Here is a 10675-nt window from a genome sequence, read left to right as displayed (position 1 = left end):
TTTATTGTGTTTTGTACTCTGTATTATGTTTAAGGTCCTCATTTTTACCGTACCTGAGTACCTGGAATTTATCACTGTTAAACATCATGTTATTTTCTGATGCCCAGTCGAAAACTTTATTAAGGGGGCATATCAATGTAAAATTAAAAGTGGTTCAATTTGCTTATAAATTTTTTTATGAAATGGTTATAGAAAGGGCTGCATCTGGTCCAAGTTTCATCATCACACCCTAAACAGAAAAGGAGAAAAAAAATAAACAACGAATTATGCAACGAATTTTCAAATAGTTTCAGGGAACATATGTGTCAACTAAAATCATTTCTATAACACTCAGATATTAAATTAAGCACATAATAAAGGATTCTAGTGATCAGTTTTATCAAAAAAGTGTTTAGTGCAATAATATAATTTTTCAAAGTTACCCTTCTAAAAAAATATGCAATATATGATATTTATAAATTTTTATAAAATCAACAAATAGACTTTGGACTAAAATGTCGACTAGATTCTGTAGAAGCACAAACGCTACATATAAGGTGTAATTTGCATGTAAATTGATTAATAAATGAAAGCTCTGAAGTAATTTGAAGGTGTAAATTACTTTCCAGAGTAAAATAAAGATCCAAGGTCGGCCACCTGTAGCTGAGCTTGACTTCGACAGATTTCGTTCATAATTGGCACCCTTGCAGATAGGCATCCATTGAGCAAGGTGTGCAAGTTTCATGCAAATCCCTTGATAACAAACGAGAAAAAAATATTGGCAAAAAAAAAAAAAAAAAAAAAAAAAAAAAAAAAAAAAAATTAAATATAAATATATTGCACATACATATTACAATTATTACAAGAGTTTGTGCTTCTACAGCACATAGTAGACATTTTAGTTGACACATGTGTTTCCTGAGATTATTTGAGAATGTTGAACATTCGTTGCATAATACATTGTTTATTTTTTTTCTCCTTTTCTGTTTAGGGTGTGATGGTGAAACTTGGACCAGTTGCAGCCCTTTCTATAACCATTTCATAAAAAAATTTATAAGCAAATTGAACAACTTTTAATTTATAACGATTTAGAATGATATGCCCCCTTAATATCAGCTTGAAGTTTTTCAATGTCCTCAGCCGAGGTAATTTTCATACTGATTTTTGTGTCATCTGCAAAGGATGATACGAAGCTGTGACTTGTATTTTTGTCTATATCTGATATGAGAATAAGGAAAAGCAGCGGTGCAAGGACTGTACCCTGAGGTACAGAGCTTTTCACTGCACTTGGACTAGATTTTATATGGTTGACAGTTACTCGCTGAATCCTGTTTGACAGAAAACTGAGTATCCAGCGTCCTACTTTACCGGTTATTCCCATTGACTTCATTTTGTGTGCTATCACGCCATGGTCACATTTATCGAAAGCCTTTGCGAAGTCCGTGTATATCACATCAGCATTCTGTTTCTCTTCTAATGCCTCAGTGACTTTGTCGTAGTGCTCAAGTAGCTGTGAGAGGCACGATCTTCCCGCTCGAAATCCATGTTGGCCTGGGTTGTGAAATTCATTGGTCTCCATGAAATTGGTGACCTGATTCCTAATCACTCTCTCAAATACTTTTATGATGTGCGATGTTAGTGCAACTGGTCTATAATTTGTTGCTAATGCTTTGCTCCCTCCCTTGTGTAGAGGGGCTATGTCTGCTACTTTAAGTGCATCTGGTATCTCCCCCGTGTCCAAGCTCTTCCTCCACACTATACTGAGTGCCTGTGCTACCGGCACTTTGCATTTCTTTATAAATATTGAATTCCATGAGTCTGGACCTGGGGCCGAGTGCATGGGCATGTTTGGGACACATTGGGACACAGAACTCAGAACCAAGTCCGTACAAGACATGATGGACTATGTCACCCAAAAGTGTTAGGAGGCTGTAAGCAGGTTTGTCCCAGCCCGACAGGAAAAATACAGGGAAGCAAAAGAAGAATCCGTGGTTTAATAGGGAATGTATGAAAGCAAAGGAGCTGAACAAAGGGGCATGGAGGAACTTCCGTAATAACAGAACGTAGTGAGAGATACCAGAGAACCAGGAACAAGTATGTTAGTGTAAGAAGAATAGCCAATAAAGCCAAGACCGAACCAAAGCTACTACACAGTCACATCAGGAGGAAGACAGCAGTGAAGGAACAGGTGATGAAACTTAGGGTGGGCGAAGACAGGTACAAAGAGAATGACAAAGAGATGTGTGAAGAACTCAACACAAGGTTCCAGGAGGTCTTTACAATAGAACAGGGAGAAGTCACGGTGCCAGGAGAGGTGGCAGCAAACCAGGTCACCTTGGAAAGGTTCGAAATTACAAGAGATGAGGTCAAGAAGCCCCTATTGGAGCTGGATGTGAGAAAAGCTGTTGGGTCGGACAGAATCTCACCATGGGTACTGAAAGAGTGTGCAGGAGCACTTTGCTTGCCACTCTCCATAGTGTATAGTAGGTCACTGGAAACGGGAGACCTACCAGAAATATTGAAGACTGCTAATGTAGTACCAATATACAAAAAAGGTGAAAGACAAGAGGAACTGAACTACAGGCCAGCGTCCTTAACTTGTATACCATGCAAGGTGATGAAGAAGATTGTGAGAAAAAACATAGTAACACATTTGGAGAGAAGAGACTTCGTGACAACCCATCAATATGGGCTCAGGGAGGGTAAATCTTGCCTTACAGGCTTGATAAAATTCTACGATCAGGTGACAAAGATTAAGCAAGAAAGAGAAGGATGGGCGGACTGCATTTTTTTGGACTGTCGGAAAGCCTTTGACACAGTACCCCATAAAAGGTTGATGCATAAGCTGGAGAAACAGGCAGGAGTAACTGGTAGGGCGCTCCAGTGGATAAGGGAGTACCTAAGCAATAGGAAGCAGAGAGTTACTGTGAGGGGTGAGACCTCAGAATGGCGTGAAATCACCAGTGGAGTCCCACAGGGCTCTGTACTCGAACCTGTCCTGTTTCTGATATACGTAAATGATCTCCCAGAGGGTATAGACTCATTCCTCTCATTGTTTGCTGACGACGCCAAAATTGCGAGAAGGATTAAGACAGGGGAGGACAGCTTGAGGCTTCAAGAATACTTGGACAAGCTGCAGGAATGGTCGAACAAATGGCTGTTAGACTTTAACCCAAGCAAATGTAATGTAATGAAGATAGGGGTAGGAAGCAGGAGACCAGATAATAGGTATCATTTGGGAGATGAAATACTTCAAGAGTCCGAGAGAGAGAAAGACCTGGGGGTTGATATCACGCCAGACCTGTCTCCTGAAGCTCATATCAAGAGGATAACATCAGCAGCATATGCCAGGTTGGCTAACATAAGAACGGCCTTTAGAAACTTGTGTAAGGAATCTTTCAGAACATTATATACCACATATGTCAGACCAATCCTGGAGTATGCGGCACCAGCATGGAGTACATATCTAGTCAAGCATAAGACTAAACTGGGAAAGGTTCAAAGGTTTGCCACCAGACTAGTACCCGAGCTGAGAGGTATGAGCTACGAGGAGAGACTACGGGAATTAAACCTCACTTCTTTGGAAGACAGAAGAGTTAGGGGGGACATGATCACCACATTCAAGATTCTCAAGGGAATCGAGAGGGTTGATAAAGACAGGCTATTTAACACAAGGGGCACACGCACTAGGGGACACAGGTGGAGTCTGAGTGCCTAAATGAGCCACAGAGATATTAGAAACAACTTTTTTAGTGTCAGAGTGGTTGACAAATGGAATGCATTAGGCAGTGATGTGGTGGAAGCAGACTCCATACACAGTTTCCAGTGTAGATATGATAGAGCCCAGTAGGCTCAGGAACTTGTACACCTGTTGATTGACAGTTGAGATAGGGGACCAAAGAGCCAGAGCTCAACCCCCGCAAGCACAACTAGGTGAGTACAATTAGGTGAGTAATCACACATATACACACACACACACACACACACACACACACACACACACACACACACACACACACACACACACACACACACACACACACACACACACACACACACACATAGTGGCGAGATGTCACAAGCGGAGTCCCACGGGGCTCTGAACTTGGACCAATCCTGTTTCTGATATATGTAAAAGATCTTCCAAAAGGTATAGACTCATTCCTCTCAATGTTTGCTGATGATGCAAAAATTATGAGAAGAATCAAAACAGATGAAGATGGATAGAGAGTATAGGGCGATTTGGACATACTGGGGGAATGGTCTAGAAAATGGCTATTAAAGGTCAACTCAGGAATGTGTAAAGTAATGAAATTAGGCGAAGGGAACAGAAAGATGAACACAATGTGCCGTCTGGGAGGTGAAATCCTGCAAGAGTAGGATTTTCATTGTCAGAGTAGTAGTACTTGTTCGCGTTCCACCAGTGTTGAATAGTTTATCCTTGTCAACCCTGTCAATACCCGTGAGGATTTTGTAGGTAGTGATCATGTCTCCCCTTACTCTTCTGTCTTTCAGTGTCGTAAGGTGCATCTCTCGCAGCCTTTCCTCATAACTCATGCCTCTTAGTTCTGGGACTAGTCTAGTGGCATACCTCTGAACCTTTTCCTGCTTCGTCTTGTGCTTGACAAGGTACGGGCTTCATGCTAGGGCCGCATACTCCAGGATTGGTCTTACATATGTGGTATATAAGATTCTGAATGATTCATTACACAGGTTCCTGAATGCTGTTCTGATGCTAGCCGGTCACGCATATGCCGCAGACGTAATTCTTTTTATGTGGGGTTCAGGAGACAGATTTGGTGTGATATCAACTCCTAGATCTTTCTCTTTGTCCGTTTCATGAAGTATTTCATCTCCCATTCTGTATCCTGTGCCTGGCCTTCTGTTTCCGCCGCCTAGTTTCATTACTTTGCATTTACTTGGGTTGAACTTGAGCAGCCATTTGTTGGACCATTCATTCAATCTGTCTAGGTCATCTTTTAGCCTCCTACTATCCTCCTGTTTCAGTCCTCCTCATAATTTTTGCGTCATCAGCAAACATTGAGAGAAACGAGTCTATGCCCTCCGAGAGATCATTTACATATATCAGAAACAATATAGGACCAAGGACTGACCCCTGCGGGACTCTACTTATGACGTCTCGCCAATCTCAGACCTCACCCCTCACAGTGACTCGTTGTCTTCTGTTGCTTAGGTACTCCCTTATCCAATGGAGTACCTTCCCTTTCACTCCTGCCTGCATCTCCAGCTTTTTCACTAGCCTCTTGTGTGGTACTGTATCAAAGGCTTTCTGGCAATCCAAAATTATGCAGTCTGCCCATCCCTCTCTTTCTTGCCTGCTTTTTGTTGCCTGGTCGTAGAATTCAATTAACCCTGTGAGGCAGGGCTTGCCATCCCTTAACCCATGTTGATGCTGTGTTACAAAGTTCCTTCGCTCCAGATCTTCCACTAGCTTTCTTCGCACAATCTTCTCCATCAGCTTTGCATGGTATGCAGGTTAGGGACACTGGCTTGTAGTTCAGTGCCTCCTGTCTATCCCCTTTCTTATATATCGGGACTACATTAGCTGCTTTCCAAATTTCTGGCAGTTCCCCTGTTGCCAGTGATTTGTTATACACTATGGAGAGTGTATAACAAATCTTAGTGTATAACTAAGAAGCACAGTGCTTCTTCTCCTTCCTTTAGTATCAAAGGGGAGATTCTATCTGGGCCTATAGCCTTTGTCACATCCAACTCTAGTAACAACTTCCTTACTTGCTCACTAGTAATCTCAAACTCTTCCAGTGGTTCGTGGTTAACAATTCCCTTTCATATCTCTGGAATTTCTCCTTGATCTAAGGTGAAGACCTCCTGGAATTTCTTATTCTGTTCCTCACACACCTACTTGTCGTTTGTAGTGAATCCTTCTCCCGCTATCCTTAATATCATTACCTGTTCCTTTACTGTTGTTTTTCTCCTGATGTGGCTGTGCAGCAATTTAGGTTGAGTCTTTGCCTTGCTTGCTATATCATTTTCGTATTGTCTTTCTGCCTCTCTTCTCATCCTGACATATTCATTCCTGGCACTCTGGTATCTTTCTCTGCTCTCAAGTGTCTTGTTATTCCTATAGTTTCTCCACACCCTTTTACTTTGCTGCTTTGCCTGCCTACATCTCTCATTAAACCATGGGTTTCTCATCTTCATTTCGTTGTCTTCATTTTCGACTGGGACAAACTTGTTTGCTGCCTCCTTGTATTTTTGCGTGACGTAGTTCATCATGTCTTGGGCCGTCTTTCCCCTGAGCTCTGTTTCCCACGTTATATCTGTTATGAATCTTCTTATCTCCTCATAGTTACCCTTACGGAATGCCAACCTTTTGTTTTCAGTTCCCCTCCTCAAGTTCAATAACCCTTCTTCAACCAGATACTCAAACACCAGTGTACTGTGGTCGCTCATTCCTACTGGGGCCTCAAAACCGAACTCCCTTATGTCGGAGTCGTTCAGAGTGAAGACTAGGTCGAGTCTCGCTGGTTCATCGTTTCCTCTCATCTTAGTGGGCTCCCTGACATGTTGGCATAGAAAGTTTCTTGTCGCCACCTCCATTAGTTTGGCTCTCCATGTATCCTCTCCTCCATGCGGTTCCTTGTTCTCCCAGTCTATCCGTCCATGATTGAAGTTCCTCATGATGAGCAGATGGGATCTATTTCTACAGGCAGCAGAGGCTGCCTTCTCAATTATAGTGTTAACTGTCGTGTTGTTGTTGTCATATTCTTGCCGTGGTCTTCTGTCATTTGGTGGAGGGTTGTATATCACTGCTACTACTACTTTAGGTCCTCCCATTGTCATGGTGCCTGTTACGTAGTCTCTGAATCCTTCGCAGCCCGGGATGACCATCTCCTTGAAACGCCATTCCCTTCCCTGTGTGTGTGTGTGTGTGTGTGTTTGTGTGTGTAATTACCTAAGTGTAATTACCTAAGTGTAGTTACAGGATGAGAGCTACGCTCGTGGTGTCCCGTCTTCCCAGCACTCTTTGTCATATAACTCTTTGAAACTACTGACGGTCTTGGCCTCCACCACCTTCTCACCTAACTTGTTCCAACCGTCTACCACTCTGTTTGCGAAAGTGAATTTTCTTATATTTCTTCGGCATCTGTGTTTAGCTAGTTTAAATCTATGACCTTTTGTTCTTAAAGTTCCAGGTCTCAGGAAATCTTCCCTATCGATTTTATCAATTCCTGTTACTATTTTGTATGTAGTGATCATATCACCTCTTTTTCTTCTGTCTTCTAGTTTTGGCATATTTAATGCCTCTAACATCTCCTCGTAGCTCTTGCCCTTCAGTTCTGGGAGCCACTTAGTAGCATATCTTTGCACCTTTTCCAGTTTGTTGATGTGCTTCTTAAGATATGGGCACCACACAACCGCTGCATATTCTAGCTTTGGCCTAACAAAAGTCGTAAACAATTTCTTTAGTATATCGCCATCCATGTATTTAAAAGCAATTCTGAAGTTAGAAAGCGTGGCATAGGCTCCTCGAACAATATTCTTTATGTGGTCCTCAGGTGATAGTTTTCTATCTAGAACCACCCCAAGATCTCTTTCTTTATCAGAATTTTTTAAAGATTTCTCACATAATATATAGGTTGTGTGAGGTCTATGTTCTCCTATTCCACATTTCATAACATGGCATTTATTAACATTAAATTCCATTTGCCAAGTGGTGCTCCATATACTTATTTTGTCCAGGTCTTCTTGAAGGGTATGACAATCATCTAAGTTTCTTATCCTTCCTATTATCTTAGCATCATCAGCAAACATGTTCATATAATTCTGTATACCAACTGGTAGATCATTTATGTAGACAATAAACATCACTGTGCAAGAACTGAACCCTGTGGTACTCCACTTGTGACATTTCTCCAGTCCGATACATTGCCTCTGATCACTGCCCTCATTTTTCTATCAATTAGAAAATTTTTCATCCATGTTAGAAGCTTACCTGACACCCCTCCAATAATTTCCAGTTTCCATAACAACCTCTTATGTGGAACTCTGTCGAAAGCCTTTTTTAGGTCCAGATAGATGCAGTCAACCCAACCATCTCTTTCCTGTAATATCTCTGTTGCTCGATCATAGAAACTGAGTAAATTTGATACACAGGATCTTCCGGATCGAAAACCATACTGTCTGTCTGATATTATATCATTTCTCTCCAGGTGTTCTACCCATTTAGTTTTTAATTATTTTTTTCCAATATTTTGACTATTACACTTGTCAATGATACCGGTCTATAAATAAGGGGGTCTTCCCTGCTTTCACTTTTGTAGATTGGAACTATGTTGGCCTTTTTCCACACATCAGCTACAACTGCTGTAAACAGGTGTGGGTGTGTGTGTGTGTGTGTGTGGAAAAAATCGGTTGATTGATTGACAGTTGAGAGGCGGGCCCAAAAAGCCAGAGCTCAACCCCTGCAAGCACAACTATGTGAATACAAACACTCTCTTACCAACACACAAGATGCCCATCTCTGCTTACATCCATCCATCTCTCTCTCTCAACATCCCCCCCCCCTCACACACACACACCAACCTGCTACACACACTCTCACACACTCTCCTTTCCCCCCTCCAAATGCATATACACATACTCACTTCCTCTCACTGCTCCAATCTCTGACCCACTTAAGTGGAATAAGGTGGGAGAAGGATCGAGGAGCATCACCTCACACAGGGACGGGAAGAATGGTGGTATACTACCTGTGACTGGATCAACCAGGTATTAGGAAAATTTAGCAAATAACTGAGGAAAATTAATGCAATAATACAGATCCTCGGGAGTGAGCTGGGGCAAGCCAAGGAAGAGATAAGGAGACTCAGGGAAAATCCGAATTCGATCCAGTACGAGGCAAGCAACCTCCTGGAAACAGGGGATGAAGCTAATGAGGCGCTCCTTCCAGGGAGGTCTTGGTTTGCTGAAATGCTGCAAAACAATTAAAATGCCGTTGCTGCTTTGGAGGAAGCAGCTATGAAGGCAGCAACTTCCCATGGAGCAGCTATGATAGCAGCTACTTCCCAGGAAGCTGCAAAGTGCACTACACAAATACTGGAAAGAAAAATGTTGTTATAGTTGTAGGAGAGCAGGAACTGGAAGAATCCATTAAGGAGGAGTGGAGAAGGAAGGACCGAACAACTGTAACAAATATCTTGGAGGGTTTGGATATGATAGAGGCTAATGGGAACATAGAGAAAGTTTTCAGGATGGGCGGCTACAAGAAGGAAACGAAACGACCGATAAAGTTTGTGCTCATGAACAAGGTAACAAAAGAAGAAATCCTGTCCAGAAAGAGCAAACTTATGAAGCTAGAGGAATACAAGGATGGTTTCTGTAACGGGACATGACGAGGGAAGAGAGAAGGACGGCTGCAGTAGCAAGGATGAGACACAATGAGATGGGATAGGGATGGAGAAGCCACAGGATTCAGCTCAGTATCTCCAGTATCCTCAGAGGGAAGTGGTAATTCTCTCATCAGCAGGCCAGTATCCCCAGTGAGGAATGTAACAGCAGCCTTCCACCATCCCACCCTACGACCATTCTCCCCCAATCACCTGCACTTCCCCAAGCAGTAGAGACCCCCTGCAGACAATTCCTGCCCTGCTCCCAATCCCCTGGCCCCCCATGTTCCCCCCCATGCCCTCCTTCTTCCCCAACTACTTCCCCCACCCCAGGCCCACCTGTCCCCACACCTTATGCCTTTCCTTGTTTCTCCAGCCCATGCCCTTCCCAATTCCCCCACCCCAAGTTCAGGATCCTCGCCGACTCCCCCTCTCTCCCTCCTGGCCCCCACCCCAGGATCCACTTCATTCCCAAATGTCTGATTTCCCGCCTCTCATCACATGCACTCCCATGTTCCCCTATCCCATACTCTAAATGACCCCCAACTACCAGACTCTCTCAGCCACACCACCCAAGACCCTCCTAACTTCCCTGTTATATGTCCTCCCAGCTCCCTCACATCCCAGATCCCACAGATTCCCCTTCCTAGGCCCACCCATCCTGGACCCCGACCTGTTTTCCTACTCCAGTGAAATGAAAGGAAACTGAGGATGGACAGTAGAGAGTCATCTTCAGGGTAATGTACTCGAACATAGATGGGATTACAAACAAGGCAAGTGAACTTAGGGAAAGAGCACAAGAAGTGATCCCGGATATAATTGGACTCACGGAAACAGAACTCTCAGGAATCATAACAAATGTGCTGTTTCTCCGGGACTACACTATAATAAGGAAAGAGCGGGAGGGAATGGGAGGAGGCAGAGTGGCACTACTGATGAGAAAGGAATGGAGTTTCAAGGAGATAGTTATCCCAGGCTGCGAGGGGTTCAGAGACTACATAACAGGCACCATGACGATTGGAGGACCAAGAGTAGTAGTAGAAGTGATATATAACCCTCTACCAAATAACAGAAGATCCAGGCAAGAGTTTGACAGAAAAAAAAACATGGCAGTTAACACAATAACTGAAAGGGCAGCCTCTTCTGCTTGTAGAAATCAATTCCATCTGCTCATCTTAAGGGACTTCAATCATGGAAGGATATACTAGGAGAACCAGGAACCACATGGAGGTGAGGAAACATGGAGACTCAACCCAAATTGCTGCACAGCGACATCATGAGAAAGACAACAGTGAAGGAACAGGTAATGGAACTGCGGATAGGGG

The sequence above is a fragment of the Procambarus clarkii genome, chromosome 33, assembly GCF_040958095.1.
Source record: "Procambarus clarkii isolate CNS0578487 chromosome 33, FALCON_Pclarkii_2.0, whole genome shotgun sequence".
Lineage (NCBI taxonomy): Eukaryota > Metazoa > Arthropoda > Malacostraca > Decapoda > Cambaridae > Procambarus > Procambarus clarkii.
This window is presented reverse-complemented; position numbering follows the sequence as displayed.